At 31.5% G+C, this 22,106-nt stretch overlaps 1 long non-coding RNA gene across 1 annotated transcript; it reads left to right on the forward strand.

The window, feature by feature from the left end:
* Window positions 1-3,371: 3,371 nt before the first annotated feature.
* LOC127708793 (uncharacterized) lies at window positions 3,372-10,193 on the forward strand. The gene is made up of 5 exons (XR_007985388.1): window positions 3,372-3,441; window positions 4,467-4,530; window positions 7,845-7,952; window positions 9,667-9,736; window positions 10,145-10,193. It is a non-coding gene; the product is annotated as an uncharacterized LOC127708793 (long non-coding RNA).
* Window positions 10,194-22,106: the final 11,913 nt, after the last annotated feature.

The following is a 22,106-nucleotide window of genomic DNA, read 5'->3' on the forward strand; positions in this document are numbered from 1 at the left end:
AAATTCTGAGATAGGAATAAAACTTCAAGGGGAGACAAATACAATTAACAAAGATTTGTTCATTCAATGGGAGATAACTCTAAGATATGCACATGATTTTTTGCAGTTAAATTCCAAACAAAACCCTTTGACTTTTTTTTTTTTTTCCATCTTTTATATTACCGGTAATTTTTTTTCTTCCGATGAAAGTCATGGGTGTTGCTTTTCTGATAGAAACAGCAGAGGCATCAACAATTATTAAGTTTACTGCTTAAGTCAGTTTGATAGGAACTACTTGTGATAGATCATTGATATTTTTTATAAAGTTGCATTATTATCAGTACAAATTAGTTTGAAAACTATTTGGTGGCCCTGCCCCTTGGTCATGCGACTGAATTAATTAGCAATGTTGCTGTCCATCAGATTGTCTTTTTTTAAATTTTCTGCTGACAGGCCAGACATATTGCTGTGTCAACAGTTTATTTTACAAACTGGTATTACTGTTATACTATTGTGTACATGTAATAAGAAATCAGAACATATTTAGTAAATTTTAGGTTGACAGGGAATTGGATTTGTAAAATATGTAATGTGTCTATTTTTAATTCTTTTTAGGTTCTTCTGTGACATGTTTTCATGATGTGGGAATAAGACTTGTTGGTCTATTACAGCTAATATGAAGGTAGGTACCAGTATGGTACTGCTGTTTTTAAGAAAAAAAAAGTATTGGAAAAAGTATTTGGAAATAGTATGTGCTCTAGGCCTGAAGGTTAATAATTGTTTAGTGATAAATCTACTCTTTCTATTATCAGTACCATTATATGAGAAAATATGAGGATCTGATGTAATTACGTGCAAATTTGTTGGTTTGCAGGATTGCTGTCTAATCCATATGTTTTCAACATCTGTTACATATTTATAGACCATTTCTATTTAATTTACATACAGTATACACACAATGATCCTTTTAAACAATTTTTAAGGACTAAGCATTTTATAATTCAGATTAGCATCACAGCTTGTTTGTTTGGATTGAAGCTGGAAATGGCCATTAGAGATGACTTTTATGGTGAGAACCAGTACAAAGATTTATGAACTATTCATCCAAGAGCATGTTAATTATCTAAAATTCTATAACACACAGATGTAGATCTTACATTTTACTGTTTTCTTTGGTTATAATTGAATATATTATCTGGAAGGAGGTATCAAGATGCATAAGGGAAGTCAAAAATTGGAAATTTTATCTCTTTTTTTTTTATATAAAGTTGTTCCCATATATTAAAATATGGAGATGTGGTATGATTGCCAATGAGATAAAATGATGTTGATGTTAGCAATTTAAGGTCACTGTATGGCCTTCAACAATGAGCAAAACCTGTAATGTACAGTTAACTATACAAATCCCCAACATGACAAAATGTGAAACAATTAAAGCTAGAAAAAAATGTATGTCAACAAATCACTTTAAATCAGAGTATAAAAAATGTTATATGCATCATAATTGTAATGCCCAGTTAATTATTATTTTGCATTAAATATTGTCTCAATTTTCATGTTTTGACAGATATGTTTAGGAATGCATATTTCTTTTTCAGGTAACTTTTACTGGCTGCATAAAATGAATGTGTGATATAACTGTAACAGCAAAGAATGTAATTCAGACAATTTTTGTGTATGTTGGAGAAAATGTTTATTATTTTTTACCAAAAAAAAAAAAAAATGTGTGAAGATTCTCCATTTTCAACAAGAATGGAAGTTGAAGGTTATCTTGTATTTGAAATTTCAAAATTTTTCTTTTTTCCATGAAAAATCCATATTCTGGTATCTCTACTCATATCCATTGTTGTCTTGATATTTTTTTTGTCATGCTTATGGATACTGAGCTGGTTTTTGGTATGTAATTTTGTAATTATAAGTTCATAGTTCAGATTGTATTCATAATTTTTTTCCCCTGTGACTAGATTTAATTCGTACTTTGAAAATGAAGTGAAACAGACCAATTTTACTTGATCTACTTTAGATATACCAATAGCCGTCCGTGTATAGACTAAACACTTCCAGTACATTAAGAATGGAGAATCTAAAAAAAAAAAAAAAAAAAAAAAAATGTTATTTTAATAAAATGTATTTTTTGGGTTTCCTGAATTGTTAGATATATATCTTTTATAACTTTTGTTCTTTTTTATCCGAATTTCACTAAGCATAACAAAGTTTTTAAGAATATTTCACAAGAAGCATAGTTAAAGAACATCTTGGTGAAAAAAGATTGATGGATTGATTTTTGATCTCTGCCACAAAGGCCCCTAGGTGGAAATTAAAGTACAAAATGTAATGAATATTTTATTGAAATGTGTTGAATTTTTGTTATTAATTATTTTTTTATTTTACTTGTACTATTTTTTGTATTTTTGTTAAATATAGCAAGGAGTCCTAACAGGGTGAAATTTATGTCAAAAGGGAGGTAATTATTTTATACCCCTGTTTAACTCCACATACTTGAAATTTCCTCAGTGTTTGCTTTTTATTTACTTGGATATTCAAGTTTGTATTAAATATCAGATGTATACTAGCTAATATTGACTATTATTTCGAGCTCTGTAATTAAAAAAAAAATGTAAGCAGAGCTCTAGATAATAGATATGTAGGGTGGGAGAAATCATGGGTCACTAAAAATGATTTGGTGAAATTTTTCAAAAAGGTTATTAGTTGAAAGTACATCTGATATTTTTTTTATATATATAACTTTATTTTTCTAAAAACAAATGGACATAAAATAGATTGAAAATAAGATAACGAGGAGAGCCACCTTGGCAGCCAGGAGAGCAGCTCCATAGAAGAAGGTCAATTAAATCTTCAACCAAGTCTGAGGCTTTACGAAGAAATTAAGAAGGTAAGTTTGCCAAAGCCAAACAACTTATATACATTCTGTAGAAATATTTCAAAAAAAGTGCATATTTAGACAACAAACAGCACCCTTCTGATCTTCTGCATGTATAACACCATTGCTGAATTAATTTACCAATTTGATATTTTAAGATACAAGGTACATGAATAAGATTTTGTATTAAAATATATAAATAGTAAATCCTGAGATAGAAATACAACTTCAAGGGGAGACTAGTACAATTTAAAACAGCAAGATTTGTTCATTCAATGGGAGATAACTCTGTAAAATATGCAGATAATTTTTTGTGCAGTTGAAATTCAAATCATAAACCTTTGACTTATTTTTAGTTTTTCCATCTTTAATTAAAAAAAAAACTGGTGTTGATGTTATACTATTCTGTACATGCAATAAGAAACCAGAATAATATTTAGTTAATTTTATGTTGCAGGTAACAGAGAATTGATTTATAAAATATATAATGTGTCAATTATAATTTCTATTTAGGTTCTTTCTGTGACATGTTTTCATGGTGTGGGAATAAGACTTGTTGGTCTAATACAGCTAATACATAGGTAAGTACAAGTAGGTTAATCCTGTTTTTGAAAAAAAATCTCAAATGTATTATAAAAGATATTTGATCCGGGAACACAGTTATCGTCCTTTGATTTTGTTGTCTACAAATATAGTCCCTACTGTGAGTGTATTAGTTGCAATTTTTTTCATACCCCTTCCAAATTTATTTCTTCATGTTTTATGCCTTAAATAGCAAGTAGGGGGATGAAATTACACTAAAAAAAAATGGGTCATGCCTCAATTCTAAAGAAAAGTAGTGATTTGGTCCAGCTGAAAAGGGTTAAAAATTAGTATACCTGAAGCTGTCAAAAGAATTCAAGACCCCTTAACATAAAATTGTCCATATTTTGAGTTAGAGCTGATGAAGTTTTCTATAATTTTGATATAATTTGTTCCAAAAGTAGTACACCACACTAAAAATATTATTGAGAAAGCGCAGGTTGTTTTTTTAATTTTCATTTATTGTCTAAAAGAAATGCACTACGAAATAACTGATTTCTCGGGCCATTTGGAAAATTTATATCTAGATTTCAAGGTTGATGAGTTTGTTCAGAAGTCTACTCATAGTCTTCTATCAGGACCATTATATGAGTAAAGTTTAGGATCTGAATTGTTAACATAAAAGTTTGTTGGGTTGTTGGATTGCTGTCTATCTAGATAAGAAGATGTGGTATGAGTGCCAATGAGACAACTCTCCATCCAAGTCACAATGTATAAAAGTAAACCATTATAGGTCAAAGTACGGCCTTCAACACGGAGCCTTGGCTCACGCCAAACAGCAAGCTATAAAGGGCCCCAAAATGAGGTGTCAAGCAATTCAAACAGGAAAACCAACGGTCTAATCTATATAAAAAACAAGAAACTAGAAACACTTATGAACCATACCAACAAACGACAACCACTAAACACCAGGCTCCTGACTTAGGACAGTAATCCATATGTTCTAAACAACCTTTTCTACATAACAGTATACCAAAAGTGATCCTTTTAATTAGTTTGATTAACTTAGCATTTTATATTTCAGGTTAGCATCACAGCTTGTCCGTAAGGATTGAGGCTGGGAATGGTCTTTGGAACTGACTTTCAAAGTAAGAACTAATACATAGATTTATGAACTATTCATCCAAGAGCATGTTATGCCTAGAATTTTATTATGGGCCGATTTAGATCTTACATTTTTATATTTTCTTTAGTTATAATTGTATATATAATCTGGCAGGTCAGGTATCAAGATATATACCTGTAAGGGAAGTCAAAATTTATGATTTAGATAATCTTTTTTTATGCTCCTGCATAGGTGAAGGGGGCATTAAGTGTTACCCTTGATCATTCGTCCTGTCTTTCTGTCCGTCTTTCCGTCTCACTCCATCCAATTTTCGTTTCTCCACTGTAACTTGAGTTTGTCTCCTGCAAGTTTTATTAATCTCAAAAACAATGCTAAGAACCAAAACTTTAAGACAGTTCGAATTTGGGCAGTGAGTCAACTGTTCTAGAGTAATGCCCTTTTTAACTTGGAAAATTGCAAAGCTTGAGCGGGGGCATTCGTGTCAATGAGACATTTATCAACCAGAGACCACATGACATGGATGTAAACAACTAAAGGTCACCCATCATATGGCCTTCAACTATGAGCTAAACCTATACTGAATGGTAAGTTATAAAAGGCCCCAAAATGACAAAATGTGAAACAATTCAAAAAGAAAACCAATTGTCTGATATATGATAAACAATAAATGAAAAACAAATTTGTTAGACATCAACTAACAACTGGTTTTTTGTCGAGCCTGTGACTTTTATCGCAGAAAGCTTGACATAGGGATAGTGATCTGGCGGCGGCTACGGCGGAGGCGGCGGCGTTAGCTAACTTCTTAAAAGCTTTATATCTTAGAAGGTGGAAGATCTGGATGCTTCATACTTTGTATATGGATGTCTCATGTTACGAAGTTTCTGTCAGTCACATGTCCAATGTCCTTGACCTCATTTTCATGGTTCAGTGACTACTTGAAAAAAAGTTAAGATTTTTTGTAATGTTAAATTCTCTATATTATAAGTAATAGAATAACTATATTTGGTATGTGCATACCTTGCAAGGTCCTCATGCCCTCATTTCATGGATCAGTGAACAAGGTTAAGTTTTGGTGGTCAAGTCCATATCTCGGATACTATAAGCAATAGGTCTAGTATATTTGGTGTATGGAAGGACTGTAAGGTGTACATGTCCAACTGGCAGGTGTCATCTGACCTTGACCTCATTTTCATGGTTCAGTGGTTATAGTTAAGTTTTTGTGTTTTGGTCTGTTTTTCTTATACTGTATGCAATAGGTCTACTATATTTGGTGTATGGAATGATTGTAAAGTGTACATGTCTAGCTGGCAGGTGTCATCTGACCTTGACCTCATTTTCATGGTTCAGTGGACGAAGTTAAGTTTTTGAGTTTTGGTCTTTTTTTCTAATACTATATGCAATAGTTCAACTATATTTGGTGTATGGAAATATTTTATGATCTATATGTCAGTCACGCAGGTTTTATTTGACCTTGACCTCATTTTCAAGGTTCATTGCTCAGTGTTAAGTTTTTGTGTTTTGGTCTGTTTTTCTTAAACTATAAGCAATAGGTCAACTATATTTGTTGTATGGAAGAATTGTTAGCTGTACATGCCTGTCTAGCATGGTTCATATGATTCGACCTCATTTTCATGGTTCATTGGTCAATGTTTAGTTTACTTGGTTAATGTTAAGTTTATGTGACAGTTGTAATAAAGCTTTATATTTAGGACTATCAACATAATATCAATGATTAGTAAAGAAGGCGAGACATTTCAGCGTGTGCACTCTTGTCTTTTTTGGGCTAATAAGATTGGTAGCTCAATATTTTGCAACACTTCGGTTTATAACAAAGTAAAAGAAATATTACATGCATCATAATTGTATTGTCTTGTTAATTATTATTTAGCATTAAATATTGTTAAAATTTTTAAATAACTTTTGACAGATATGTTTAAGAATGCATATTTCTTTTTCAGGTAACTTATACTGTGGCTGCATAAAATGTTTGTGTGATATAACTATAACAGCAAAGAATGTAATTCAGACAATTTTTGTGTATGTTTTAGAAAATGTTTATGATTTTTTACAAAAGAAAAAAAAAATGTGTAAAGATTCTCCATTTTCAACAGGATTGGAAGTTGTAGGTTAACTTATATTTGAAATTTCATAATTTCTCTTACTTTTTTCATTTAAACCCATGGGTAAATATATAATCTCTACTCATGTCCATTATTGTCTTGACATTTTTTTTGTCATGCTTATGGATACTGAACTGGTTTTTTTGTATGTAGTTTTGTAATGATGAGTTTATAGTTCAGATCGTATTCATTATTTTTTTTGCCTTTGACTAGATTTAATTTGTACTTTGAAAATGAGAGTGAAATGGGCCGATTTTTGCAATTTTAGTTGAAGACCTACTTTAGATATATATTGATAATGGTATGTGTCTAGTCAAAATACTTCCAGTAGTTTAGAATGGAGAATCTAAAAAAAGAAAAAAAAGAATAAAAAAAGAAAAGAAAAGAAAGAAAGAAAAAAAAAAAGATGTATTTTTTGTTAGATATATATTTTTTCCAACCTTATTGTTATTTTTAGGTGAGTTTGTAACTAAGCATGATTCACTACATCTTGGTTGTCAGTTTTTACTGGTGGAGGAAGCCAGAGTGCCTGGAGAAAGCCTGACCTTTAACAGGAAAACTGGCAACCCTAGTCAATTAAAATTGGATGTAAACGCACCTACCATGTTAGGGGTCAAACTGGCAACCTCAGTGTTGACAGGGTAGTTGTTAATTTCTGTGTCATTTGGTCTCTTGTGGAGAGTTGTCTCATTGGCAATCATACCACATCTTCTCTTTTTATAGTCATACAATGTTGAACTACTTAGTCCACTCTGCCACCATGTCCCCGTTAATACTAAATATGTCATTGAATTGTGTTGGATTTTTGTTATTAAATTAATTTTTAATTATTTTGATTATACTATATTTGTTTTTTTTGTTAAATATAGCAAGGATGTTGAGTCCTAACAGGGTGATATTTAGGTCAAAGGGAGGTAATTTATTATACCCCTGTTAAACTCCACATACTTGAAATTTCCTCACTGTTAGCTTTTTATTTACTTGGATATTCACATTTGTATAATTTTTTTTAATATCAGGTGTATACTAGATAATATTGACTATTATTTAGAGCTCTGTAATTAAAAAAAATGTAAGCAGAGCTCTAGATAATAGATATGCAGGGTGGGAGAAATCATGGATCACTAAGATTGATTTATTGAAATTTTCAAAAAGGGGGATTAATCGAAAATGCATCTGATATTTGTTATGTATATAACTGTATTTCTAAAAAAAGATATGAAGATGATGAGGAGAGCCACCTTGGCAGCCAGGAGAGTAGCTCTAAGGAAGATGGTCAATTAAATCTTCAATAAGTCTGAGGCATTACCAAGAAAATAATAAGGTAAGTTTAAATATTCCACAAAGTGTATGTTAATTATATATTATCAGCTTTTAGAATTAATTTTTTCTGAAGGTTTATCAGTGTTTGATTTTGAGAATATCTACATTACTACGTAACAAGTGTCTAGATGGGGTTTACAGAATAGAGAAAAATGGCCAAAATAAATAATGAATAGAGAAAAATACAATATGGATTACAGAAATGAACTATGTACTGAATAAAGAAATCACCAAATTACATGCAAATTTAATAGAACAATAATTTTTATGAGAATCTTACAGAATAAAAAAGATAAATGCCTTAAAGAATACAGAAATTAAGGACACCCCATCCAGACCCTCAGTTTTTGGTGGGGTTCTTGTTTCTCAGTCTTTCTTGTATTTTGTATACTGTTGTTTGTCTGTTTGTCTGTTTGTCTTTTTCTTTTTTAGCCATTGCGTTATCAGTTTATTTTCAACTTATGAGTTTGAATGTCCCTTTGGTATCTTTCGCCTCTCTTTCATAACATATTTTTATTTTTCACATAACCATAATCAGGGATATATAATTAACATGTACATTGTATTTGTTAGCTTTCTACATTTGGTATTTAGTTAAACTGAGTTTTCATATTGAATATGTGAATATGATATTATACAACAATTTTTTAGAAATAAAATATAGCATGATTTTTGTCGCAGAAAGCTCGACATAGGGATAGTGATCCGGCGGTGGCGGCGTTAGCTAACTTCTTAAAAGCTCTATATTTTAGAAGGTGGAAGACCTGAATGCTTCATACTTTGTATATAGATGGCTTATGTTCTGAAGTTTCCGTCTGTCATATGTACATTGTCCTTGACCTCATTTTCATGGTTCAGTGAATACTTGAAAAAAAAAGATTTTTTGTAATGTTAATTTCTTTCTTATAATGAGTAATAGGATAACTATATTTAGTATGTGCGTACCTTGCAAGGTCCTCATGCCTGTCAGTTTTCATCTGACCTTGACCTCATTTCATGGATCAGTGAACAAGGTTAAGTTTTCGTGGTCAAGTCCATATATCAGATACTATAAGCAATAGGTCTACTATATTTGCTGTATGGAATGATTGTAAGGTGTACATGTCCAACAGTGAGTGAGTGGCAGGTGTCATCTGATCTTGACCTCATTTTCATGGTTCAGTGGTCAAAGTTAAGTTTTTGTGTTGGTCTTTTTTTCTAATACTATATGCAATAGGTCAACTATATTTGGTGTATGGAAATATTTTATGATGTACATGTCAGTCTTGCAGGTTTTATTTGACCTTGACCTCATTTTCACGGTTCATTGCTCAATGTTAAGTTTTTGTGTTTTGGTCTGTTTTTCTTAAACTATAAGCTGTGAATAGGTCAACTATATTTGTTGTATGGAAGGATTGTAAGGTGTATATGTCTGTCTGGCAGGTATCATCTGACCTTGACCTCATTTTCATGGTTCATTGGTCAATGTTAAGTTTTCCTGGTTAAGTCTGTTTCTTAGAAACTATAAGCAATAGGTCAACCATCTGGTTTATCTGACCTTGACCTCATTTTCTTGGATCATGTTAAGTTGGTGTGATACTTGTAGTAAAGCTTTATATTTAGAATCAATGGTCAGCAAAGAAAGGGAGACATTTCAGCGTGTGCACTCTTGTTTAAAGTCTTCTTAGATTGTAGATAGATCTGTAAAACAAGTATATTTTATTTTTTTATTTTAGGTTGTTATAATGACAATGTTTTCATGGTGTTGGGAGTAAGACTTGGATATCTGATATTGTTAACATGTTGGTAGGTATTCAACTTTTTTTGAATAATTTTATATTAATTGGCATCAATTTTATAAAGGTTAAAGTATCAGAAAATGATTTATACAATATGATGATATACAATATAAAAATAAGGAGATGTGGTATGATTGCCAATGAGATAACGTATCCACCAAGGTTCATATGAAGTGCATGTAAGCAATTATAGGCAACCGTACGGTCTTCAATAATGAAAAAAACCCATACCATATAGTCTGCTATAAAAGTCTATTTTTCTATTGCAAATTTTAAACCATGAATTTATGATTCGGAAACCAAATATTTTTTCAATGAATTTTTGTTGTTTGTTATCCTAGTACTATTTTAAATTACGATGATAAAAAGTTTTTTTTGGAAAAGTTTAAAATAACTGACCAACTTTGTATTCCAGATTAGCATCACAAAGTTTCCGTAAGGTTACTTGCTGGGGTAGTAATTGGAGCAGTTTTAAGGTGAGAATTTGATCAAATTTCAATTTAAATTTGTTTATGTTATCTTATGGCGAATGCCCCTAAATACTTATATAGCAATCCTGAATATGTTTTAATATAAAATGTTTTTTCCTTTACTTTTGAAGCTAATCAGTACATTTCAATGATATTTTTGTCACTTGTCATTTGATAAATGTTGTACCTATCAGAAGGTCATGAATAAGGAATTTGAAGGGGAGATAACCTAACATTTTATTGTTATGATAAAACACTAGTAACATTTTATTGTTATGATAAAACACTAGTGCTGTCATAATAAAGATGTATGATAACTGCCTTTCATTCAGTCTAACATGTTCATTACAAATTTCAAAAGAATTTATTCCTACATTTTATCATAGAGAAAACAAATTTTGGAGTGTCAAAAATACAACCACCAAATAAGGTTTGTTATTTATATACTTTCAATTTATAACAGTCTTTTAAGAAACTTGTTATTTTGAAACGAAGGAATAAACATCCTTAGTACCATATATTTTGGAGTAATAAATGATTGTATTAGTAGTGAACAAAGAATTTTTACATGCACTAATATCTGTTTATTTTATGAAAAATTGCTACAAATTTTTTTATACACTCTTAAGATCATTTTAATATTGAGAATAGTTATAACAATTGAAATTTTACTTAATTTCTTTTACAGTTGAAAGTGTTACTGTTGCTGCCTTGTATGGTAAAATCCTCGGACAATAATCATACAAACCATTGGATGAACTGTTACTATCTTTTTTTAGTACAATCCATAGACAGTAGTATTGTAAAAGCAGAAGATTGAAATGTTAACAAATTTTGTTTTTATTGCTGTATTGAGTTGTCCAAACTATAAATATTTTTTTCCGTTATTTTTACTTGCATTCAATTGTTGTATTGTGATTGATGAAAAATAAAACTGTGAAATTATTGTTCTTTGAGGGGTTCCAAAGGTATGCCATATGGTTTCACAAAGTACCCATATGACTTAGATAAGTTTACATATATTTTTTAAGTTATATATGTTACAAGTGCTTTGTGAAATGAATTTTGCCTGTGAGAAACCAATAAAGTAGAACTGTGATGGCCAAACACTAAAGGGAATGTAAAAAAATCCATGTTAAACAATTTGAGTAGAGTTTTTTCTGTGCAATATGAACTTAACGACTGCAAATACAAATGTTTGGTTTGGTTTGGTTGGGTTTGACTCCATTTTCTGTACATTCATACACATTAATGGCTGTCAGATTTATTTATGGGTTTTGTTTATGTATTATAAATGCATTATTCAGCATCTGAGGCCACTCAAAGGAAAATAATTAGTGTTTACAGTTTATATTTTTTTATTTCTATGTGATTGTTTTTTTATGTTTTTTCTTATTCACCATTATTTATATTTTGAGGATTTTTTAAAGATTTGTTTATTTGAGGATTGTACTCAACTTCTTAAGAACTATTTACCCATCCAAGATTAATCAGGAACCTGTAAAATAAGTATTTCTTTTATTTTGATGGAAAAATGACTGTTTAATGTCAAGTGGCAAATTAAATTCATTTTAGGATGAGAACATGATAATATGATATGAAATATACTCTGCTTTGTACTACACTGACACACTGAGATAGATTTTTTAATGTGCTAGTTCACAAGGTAACAGTCCACAGGAAGACCTGCAACACTACCCGGAACATTATTCTGACTCGGAGCTGACCAGTCTTTGCTTCAATGTTGCATGCTTAGCAGAGGAGTATCAAATACCAATTTTCAGTTCTTTGGTTCGACCCAATTAAGGATCAAATCCGATGACCTTCTGAACTTAGGTGAGCATGAAATGGGCTGTTAAAAGATTTGTCTGTCTGTTTGTCCATCATCATCTCTTATCCAGAGTTTACATACTATTGGAAGGTTTTCATTGAAACTCTCAGATTATCTTCTGTAACTAATGGCAGTGTGTATTTTATTTTATTATAATGAAATTTTGGGGTTCCCAATTGAAATGAATGGACCTCCTAAATATTTTGGATAACTTGGGAAGGAAGCTTCTCGTACCAAAATTTCATCATATGAAGATAGTTTGGTTTTGAATATTGTGTTTTAATCTGTTTTTAAATTTGATTTTTTAATAGTTAGATCTCATTATGACAAAAATTTCATAACGTAAACAAGAAATTAGAATAAATTCGGCTTGAAGACTTTAATATATTATCAATATCTTTTAAATAAACTTTATATGGGTTTGTTGTAACAAGATTTGTGTTTTATCTGGTTTTATATTGTTTTAGTGGTTTTTATATGATTTTATGTGTTTTTATTGTCAAATCTTGTTATACCAAGCCTTAATATAATTTTTGGGGAAAATTTACAGATTTTGTTTCTACATGCCATAGAAAATATTTATTTCATAGCATAATGAGATCTGATATTTTTATGTTTTTAACCCTATCTTAAAGGATAAAGAGTCGACTCTTCACAAAAAATCTTACAATTAAAATTGATCGTAAGTTATACTGAAATGTGCAGGACTTACAAGTATTTTTACTCTTAAAGATTTTTTGTGAAAAGAGCTGCTGCTCTAGCTAAATCTATGTTTATATCAGCTGAACCATCCTATCCTTCTGGTTAATAAGATATGTAATACATGGGAAAATCTATTCTTCAATTGGAGAATCTTAAAAATTGAAAAAATGTACACAATGTCGACAGATACTGAAGATCATTTGAAAGTTAAAAAAAAGTCCATTTGATCCTTTAATTGTGGGTTAAAGTTGTAGATAGATGAGAAAACAGATGGTACCCTTGCTTGCAATAGCAATTTTCCTAATAGATAAATCAGACTTTGGAAATAATAGCTTGGTACTAGTTGTCCCCTTCCTAGGAAAATGTACAAAATTAACTTTGCTAAGAAAAGAAACTTTTTCTAATATTAAACAGCTTGGGGTTAAAAATGAGGAATTAAATGCAGTTAACTATTTCCTTGGTAATCTAATAAATTTTGCACTGATCAAAATATTTAGTTATTTTAATTACCAAGTTGAGTACACCTCAAACATGAATTTGGTTCATGTATTTTTAAACCTTTTTATTTTATTGTAGTTTTTACCATAGTTTTCCTTTGTATATAAATTGTTATATTTTTGAACTGCCTTTTTAGCACTATGAGACACACTGAGGATTTATATATTTTATGGAAACTATAATTTTTTTACAAAATTGGTATTAAGTAATGGAAAGCCTCAAGTTTATGTATCAGGCTAAAAAAAAAAAAGGTCACTGGTATCCTGAGGAAATAAGAAAGAATCCTCAGTAATGTCAGTTATATTGTAAAATTGTAATATTTTTATAATGATCCCTAACCAATGATGCAGATCCTTTTCCTCCTTTCAATTGTGAAGATAATGTACAGCAGTGGCCTAAAGCACATTTTTTTATAATTTCTTTGACATTTATATACACCTGATGAAACAGATTGTTTCTGGTTTCATTTGGGTATTTTGTATCATGATGCATGATAATAATATAAATAAATTGGAAAATAAAATTTATTTAAGAAAACGAATCTTATATTGTATTTGAGTCTGGATGACAAATGAAGGGGGAAGAGGTTTCTGTGGTCGTGGGTATGACACACATGATTTACATCTCCATCACTTGGCGTCTATCTGAATTTTTGTCTCGCCTTGACGGAGTCAAAAAGCGAGACATAGGTATGTTGTTTCCGCCATTGGCGGCGGCATCAACAATGTATTAGCTTGTGATTAGGTTTAGTTCATGGTGAACCACTAGTGGTAAGTCAATTATATTTGGTATGCATTTGTATTAGCATTGGCACATCTCATTACCATGGAGATTATTTGGTCCCACTCCCTCAGTCAAGGTCTATTGACTTTGAAACTTTTCATAGTTTACATGTATTAGTTTGTGATTAGGTCAATTTATGGGGAACCACTAGTGGTAGGTCAATGATATTTGGTATGCAGTTGTATAAGCATTGGCATATCTCATTTCCATGGAGATTACTTGGCTCCGCCTCCTTAGTCATGGTCTATAGACTTTGAAAATTTTGCTAAGTTAACATGTATTAGTTTGTGATTAGGTCAGTTCAAGGGGAACCATTAATGGTAGGGCAATGTTAATTGGTGTTCAGTTGTATAAGCATTAGCACATCTCATTTCCATGGAGAATATTTGGCCCCTCAGTCATGGTCTATTTACTTTGAAACTTTTGCTTAGTTTACATGTATTAGTATGTGATTAGATCAGTTTAAGATGAACTGCTAATGTTAAGTCAATGATATTTGGTATGCAAATTTATTGGCATTTGCAAGTATCATTTCCATGGAGATTATATAGCCCCACCCCTGATCATGGTTCATTGACTTTGAAACTTTTACATAGTTTACAAGTTAATGTTTGTGTTTAGGTTTGTTTAAAGGGAACGACTTATAATAGGTCAATGGTATTTGGTATGCAGTTGTATTAGCATTGGCACATCTCATTCCATGGAGATTGTTTAGCCATGTACCTTCAGTCATGGTTCATCGACTTTGGATATTTGCATAACTTGCATGTTAAAGTATTGCTATTTTAATTTCAACATTTGCATTATCAAAATTACAAAAAGGCGAGACATATCTCTGTGATAAGTTTATTAAATTTTTTAGAAATGTTCATGGAATATTTCTGCTGGTTTGAACAAAACTTTGGACAAATGATACTTTAGGCATTACCTAATAGAATTGTTCATTGGACTTTACTCAGGATTACCTGATTGGCTGTCAATGCTTTAATTTGATCAAGAATGCTAAAATGTTCTAATTTATTGTCTTGTCTGTCACATACAAAACATAGGGATACTAATCTGGCAGCCGTGGCGTCTTTGTATAAAACTTCATTATTTAGACAATAGCAGAGTTGGATAATCCATATCTGGTAGGCAGATGCCTTATGGTCTGAGGTTTTTTATCTTGTCTTGACCCCATTTTTAAGGTACAATGACCATTTAATAAAAAAAAAAATTATTACATTAATTTGACAGTTTTTGTCAAGCCTGCGACTTTTGTCGTGGAGCTCAACTTAGGGATAGTGATCCGGCAGCGGCTGTGTTGACTAACTTCTTAAAAGCTTAATATTTCAGAGGTGGAAGACCTGGATGCTTCATACTTTGTATATAGATGCCTTATGTTATGAAGTTTCTGTTTGTCATATGCCCATTGTCCTTGACCTCATTTTCATGGTTCAGTGACTACTTGAATAAAAAGTTAAGATTTTTTGTAATGTTAATTTCTCTCTTATTATGAGTAATAGGATAACTATATGTAGTATGTGCGTACCTTGCAAGGTCCTCTGTCCTGTCAGACAGTTTTCATCTGACCTCGACCTCATTTCATGGATCAGTGAACAAGGTTAAGATTTTCGTGGTTAATCCCTTTTATAGATTCTATAAGCAATAGGTCTACTATATTTGGTGCATGGAATTATTGTAAAGTGAACATGTCCAACTGGCAGGTGTCTTCTGACCTTGACCCCTTTTTATGGTTCTGTAGTTAAAGTTTTTGTGTTTTAGTATTTTTTTCTAATACTATATGCACTAGGTCAATTGTATTCGGTGTATGGAATGATTGTAAGGTGTATTTGTCTGTCTGGAAATTATCATCTGACCATGACCTCATTTTCATGGTTCATTGGTCAATCTTAAGTTTGTTTCATAGATACTAAATGCAATAGGTCAACTATATTTAAAGCATGTAATAATTGTACGGTGTCCATGTCTGTCTGGCAGGGTTCATCTGACCCTGACCTCATTTTCATGCACCATTGATCAATGTTAAGTTTTCCTGGTTAAATTTGTTTCTTAGATTCTATGTTGAATAGGTCAACTTTATTAAAAGCATATTTGGTGTATGGAATGATTGTAAGGTGTACATGTATTTCCATTTTGTTTTATCTGGCCTTGACCTCATTTTCTAGGATCATGTTAAGTTTATGTGGTAGTTGTAGTAAAGCTTTATATTTAGGTCTATCAACATAAAATCAATGGTTAGTAAAGAAGGAGAGACATTTCAGCGTGTGCACTCTTGTTTAGTCAACATTTAGTTTTAATTATTAAGTCTGTCCCCAGTCTGTTTCTCAGATATTATAAGTAATAGGTCAGCGAAATTTGGTGTACAGAATGATTGTAAGGTGAACATAATTGTCTGAGGTACTTCTGACCTTGACTTTGTTTTTTGTTTGTTTTGGTCAACATTAACTTTTCATGATTAGGTTGTATGGTTTACATTTCCATCTGATAGGGTTTATTTGAAATTGACCTTATTTTAATTGATCATTTATAATGTAAATTAACTGTTATACCTGGATTAAACCTGTCCTATTGGTCTTAGAGACTTTCAACATAGAATTCAATTATTATCAGTTACAAGGCAAGACAATTCAGTGAGTGCATTCCTGTCCAAATTTATAAGGCAATTGGGACAAATTTTTAATCACATAGTTCTTCCTAGAACACCATTGAAACTTTCAGCATATGATCTACACATGGCTGTAACTGCTAAAAGAAATCAGTTTGTCTCCCTTGCAATGCATATGGTATTTTTTTAACTTAAGGATCCTTAGATACTTTTGTGTAGTTGCAACATTTTGTTGTGGAAGCTGAGGCGTTGTTAACAGTAAGGTTTAGTCTGAGATTAAGGTCATATGATACAGTTTTGATCCCACGGTGAATTTTTGGCGAAAATTTGAATACACGCCATATATCACCTAGTCAATTCAAATATGTAATAAAAAATATACCTTCATGTTCTACTTTTAGAGAATTTTAGACATTTACTAAAAATTTTGGTTTCTTGGACAAACACACCTAGATTATAAAATACATACAAATTTTTGCAAAAACATTTGGAATATCTACGTTACATCAGTATGCTCTAAATTTGTGTAGCAATCCCTGGGAAATAATTTTTATCAAATTTTCAATGATTTTAGAAAAAAAACGGCATTTTGTGCTGTATATTTATCTAATTAAAATAAATCATCTATGATTTGTTTATAAAAATTGGTACAATTAATCTAAATCAAAATCCATAGATTTTTTTAATAATTTGCCAAAATGGAGCCTATATCTTGGTTTTTTCTAAAATATGATAAAAAGTGTGATTAATAGAGCTTTTTTTTCAAGGTACAGATTGTGCAAAATTGTCAGATTTTGAATAGACTATAAATGGAAAAACCAATTTTGTGTGATAGGAAGAAAACTAAACAGTAGCTTTTAAAGATAAATATGAGAATTTAATTCTTATAATATGCTTACAGAAAGTAAAAGGAAAAATTGGGGTCCCAGACTTGTTTTCTTGCTATAAAACAAAATAGGTAAATTCCTTACACATTCTTGTATAAATGTAAGGTTATTTGAGTTATCTCCTCTTATATGGCAAAATGGAAAAAATTGAATAATACAAAAAATGTTCTGTATTTTTTTTAAAATCAGTCGTTATACTTAGATAAAACACATAAATTTCTTTATGTAAATAAAAAGTCTGATTGTGTTCTGCCTTTTTTACAATCCAAGATGACTGAAGACATCCTTTCTTCCTTTAACAAGAGATATTATTTGATTTTTTTTTTCTTCACTTTGCAGTATTTTCCTGATAAATGGACTTTTAGTTCTTTGCACTTAACATGTAGTAAACTACATACAATCTGGGATTACATTTTTAAGATATAAATTTCTTTGTTTAATCCTCATGAAATGTTATGAAACTTGAACAGAAGCATCTTCAAAATGAAAAAAATATCTAGGGGATGGGGAATGAGGGTTTTTTCTGAAGGAATATTGATAAGGTTAGAATGATTGCTGTTTGTAAATTCAAGTCAAATACTTTTTTAAGATGAATACTGGGGCTGGGGTATCATTCTTTGAGCTTTGCTTGGTGTCAAGTTCTATCTATCATGAAATTTTCAGGAAAATGGACAGCCTAATTTAGAGTAATGGAGCTGCCATTTGATTTTTATGGGGGTGGGGGCTAGGATGAAAAATTTTGTCCTGCATTTGTTTTTAGTTGTAATCTCTGTCTCTTTCACTCTATTCGGTCCTGCCTTTTTTTTTTAAAGTTTATCCTGACTTTTTTTACATTAATTGTCATCCTGCCTTTTTTTTTTTGCTAAGTGTCTCATCCTGCCTTTTTTTTTACTCAAAACTCCTGTCCTGCCTATTTTTTTCAAATTTCATCCTAGCCCCCCCCCCCCCATAAAATTCAAATGGTAGCTCCCTTATTGCTCCTGAAATGTCCTTTTACAGCAACGTAGTATAGCCTGCAACCTATTTAACAGCCCTTCAATTGCGCTAGTGTTTGATTAAATTTCATGTGTTTGTATTGCTTCCATTCTTTTTAATCGAGCCTTCGACTTTTGTTGAAAAAGCAAGACATAGCGATCCTACATTCCGTCGTCGTTGTCGTCGTCGGCATCAACAAATATTCACTCTGTGGTTAAAGTTTTTGAAATTTTAATAACTTTCTTAAACTATCCTGGATTTCTACCAAACTTGGAAAGAAGCTTGTTTATGATCATAAGATAGTATCCAGAAGTAAATTTTGTAAAAAAAAAATCATTTTTCAGTATTTTACTGATAAATGGACTTAGTTTTTCTGCCAGTTAACTGTGGTTAAAAGTTTTTAAAATCTTAACAACTTTCTTGAACTATCTTGGAATTGTACCAAACTTGGACAGAAGCTTGTTTATGATTAAAAGCTAGTACCTAGAAGGAAATTTTGTTAAATTTTTTTCCATTTTTTCCTTATTTTACTTATAAATGGACTTAGTTTTTCTTCCAGTTAACATTACATACAGTCTGCAGTTTAAGTTTTTAAAACATTTATTAGATTCATAAACTATCCTGGATTTTTACCAAACTTGGACAGAAGCTACTTACAATCAAAAGATAGTATAGAGAGGAATATTTTTATTAATTTTTTTCCTCATTTTTGTTGAGCCTGTGAACAGCAAAAGTAGGCGAGACACTGGGTTCCGCGGAACCCTTACAAATTTTTTCTTATATGATAAGAAATATTGTATATCTGCTTCATATTTAGAAACGTGTTAGCCAGAAATAGGAATAGATTTCATTTTAGTCCTTTTTTCTATGAATTTGTCACTATTTTCTTTAACCCTATTCCTGATTTCATATGTGGCATCAGACCACTCGTCCATTGAAACTTAGGTCGAAAAGTCAAGAATATGGTATATAAAGAATATATCAGCAAAATTATATGTGGGCAAAGGGGGGGTGGGGAGTCCACTGTTAATTTTTCAGAGAGCTGTCATAAATTGAGACATAATTTTTCCATTTTTTTTTACCAACTTCACCTACATTTATGAGGTCATAAATACATCACTTATGATACAATTTGGGAAAATCTTTTTTTAACTGATACAATAGGACATTTTAACATATGTTTTCATCAAATTTTTACAATATTATCACAGTAATAATTTTTCAGATTGTTAGGGTCAAAATTATGAGTTAGGAAACCAACTCCTTTCACAGTTTTTGGTTATTATCTTATTTTTATTCTTTTTTTGCAGAAACTTTGATAGACAGAGAAAAATAGTAAACAGATAGAATGTTCAGCAAAATAAGGTCAACAAATAAGTCAACATAGCAGAAATTATCAATCGACTTAGAGCAGATTTTGTTCTTGTAAGATGATGTTTACCCTTTTTTGTATTTTTTGTGGGAACCATAATTGATAGAAACTGTAAAAGCAAAAATGCTCAACACAATAAACGTCTTCAAATTAGTCTACATTGCTTAAACCGACTATTTATAGGAGTTATTGCCCCTCCATGATGATTTTTATCCATTTTTTGCATTTTTGTCCAAAATATTGTAGCAAAAATGGTCAGCAAAGTAAAATCTACAAGTAATACAACATGGTAGAAATCGTCAGATTCGAATAGGAATTATAAAGTAACCGTGAACAATAAAAATCCATTAATACAAGATATATACAAAAATGCTGGTAAATAAGGCTAACAAAAAAGCAAACAACGGACTCAGTCTCATGTTCTCTCTCCTGCCATTAGGTATGAGACATTTGTCCTTGACCTCATTTTTTATTGATGACTTTAAACATACACCTAGCATTGATGAATTTTGACATAAACCTAGCATCCCCAAAATAATTTATTATACCCAAAGCAACAAAGTTGCGTAGGGTATAGTGTTTTGGACCGTCCTTCCATCAGTCCGTCTGTTCGTCCGTCCGTTAGTCTCCTCAAAAACCAAACAACAGAATTTCATGAAACTTTGTAGATACTAGTAATAAGGACATGCTATGAAAATATGTATATCGACAGAAAATTCTGATTCAATTTATTTTCTAGGAGTTATGCCCATTTGAACTTTGAATCTTGGTTAAAATATGCTACTGCACTTGAACAGTTTGTCATCGCAATTACTCTCAAACCACACAACAGAATTTCATGAAACTTTGTAAAAAATTCGGACATACTATGTAGATGTGCATACCAGTATCCACAAGAAATTTTTATCAGTTGACTTTTGTAGGAGTTTGAATTTAAACAAGGTGAACCAACACCTGAAGTGGTAATCGTGCGGTTGGGTAATAGTGGTGGATACCGAAGGAGTTGTGAGTCTTTGAACTTAGGAATCTGGTGAGATCTTGTTGCCCAGTTGCAACGTGGGGGCGTGTGGCATGTGAGCGTGCTCACAAATGTTCAGTTTGATTGAAAAGTTAGACATGGACAAAAACTTGTGCATAGTTTACAAGTTTGTGATTATGTCAGTTTAAGGGGTAAGTCAATGATATATTTATTTTGTGATTAGGTAAGAGTAATGAAAATCACTAATGGTACTTAAGTCAATGACATTTGGCATCCGGTTGAATTAGCCATAGCAAATCTTGTGTCTATGGTGGTTATTTGGCCCTGCACTCCCCTTTTCCCATCAGTCGTAAAGAGAGATAATATTTCCTTCTGAGTATGAGGGTCTTGGGGGTTCCTTCATTACTTTATTCTTGAACTTTTTATACCATTTTCTCTATTCTTTATTTAATTTAACCCTTATTCTTCATTCTTTATATTTCAACACCCCATTATTCTCTATTCTTTATTTTTTTATACCTATTTTTCTCCGTTCTTTATATTTTTGACCCTTTATTCTGCTCTCGTTACCCATTATTCTCTATTAGGTTAACCCCATCTAGACCCTCGAGTATGCAGGTTAGTAATTGTTTTGTCCATTTTTAGCTCACCTGGCCCAAAGGGCCAAGTGAGCTTTTCTCATCACTTGGCGTCCGTCGTCTGTCGTCGTCGTCCGTCGTCCGTCGTCGTTAACTTTTACAAAAATCTTCTCCTCTGAAACTACTTGGCCAAATTAAACCAAACTTGGCCACAATCATCATTGGGGTATCTAGTTTAAAAAATGTGTCCGGTGACCCGGCCAACCAACCAAGATGGCCGCCATGGCTAAAAATAGAACATAGGGGTAAAATGTAGATTTTGGCTTATATCTCTGAAACCAAAGCATTTAGAGCAAATCTGACAGGGTAAAATTGTTAATCAGGTCAAGATCTATCTGCCCTTAAATTTTCAGATGAATCGGACAACCCGTTGTTGGGTTGCTGCCCCTGAATTCGTTATTTTAAGGAAATTTTGCCGTTTTTGGTTATTATCTTGAATATTATTATAGATAGAGATAAACTGTAAACAGCAATAATGTTCAGCAAAGTAAGATCTACAAATAAGTCAGCATGACCAAAATGATCAGTTGAACCCTTAAGGAGTTATTGCCCTTTATAGTCAATTTTTAACCATTTTTCGTAAATTTTTGTAATCTTTTACAAAAATCTTCTCCTCTGAAACTACTAATACAAA

Source organism: Mytilus californianus, unplaced genomic scaffold (assembly GCF_021869535.1).
Source record: "Mytilus californianus isolate M0D057914Y unplaced genomic scaffold, xbMytCali1.0.p SCAF_7, whole genome shotgun sequence".
Taxonomy (NCBI): domain Eukaryota; kingdom Metazoa; phylum Mollusca; class Bivalvia; order Mytilida; family Mytilidae; genus Mytilus; species Mytilus californianus.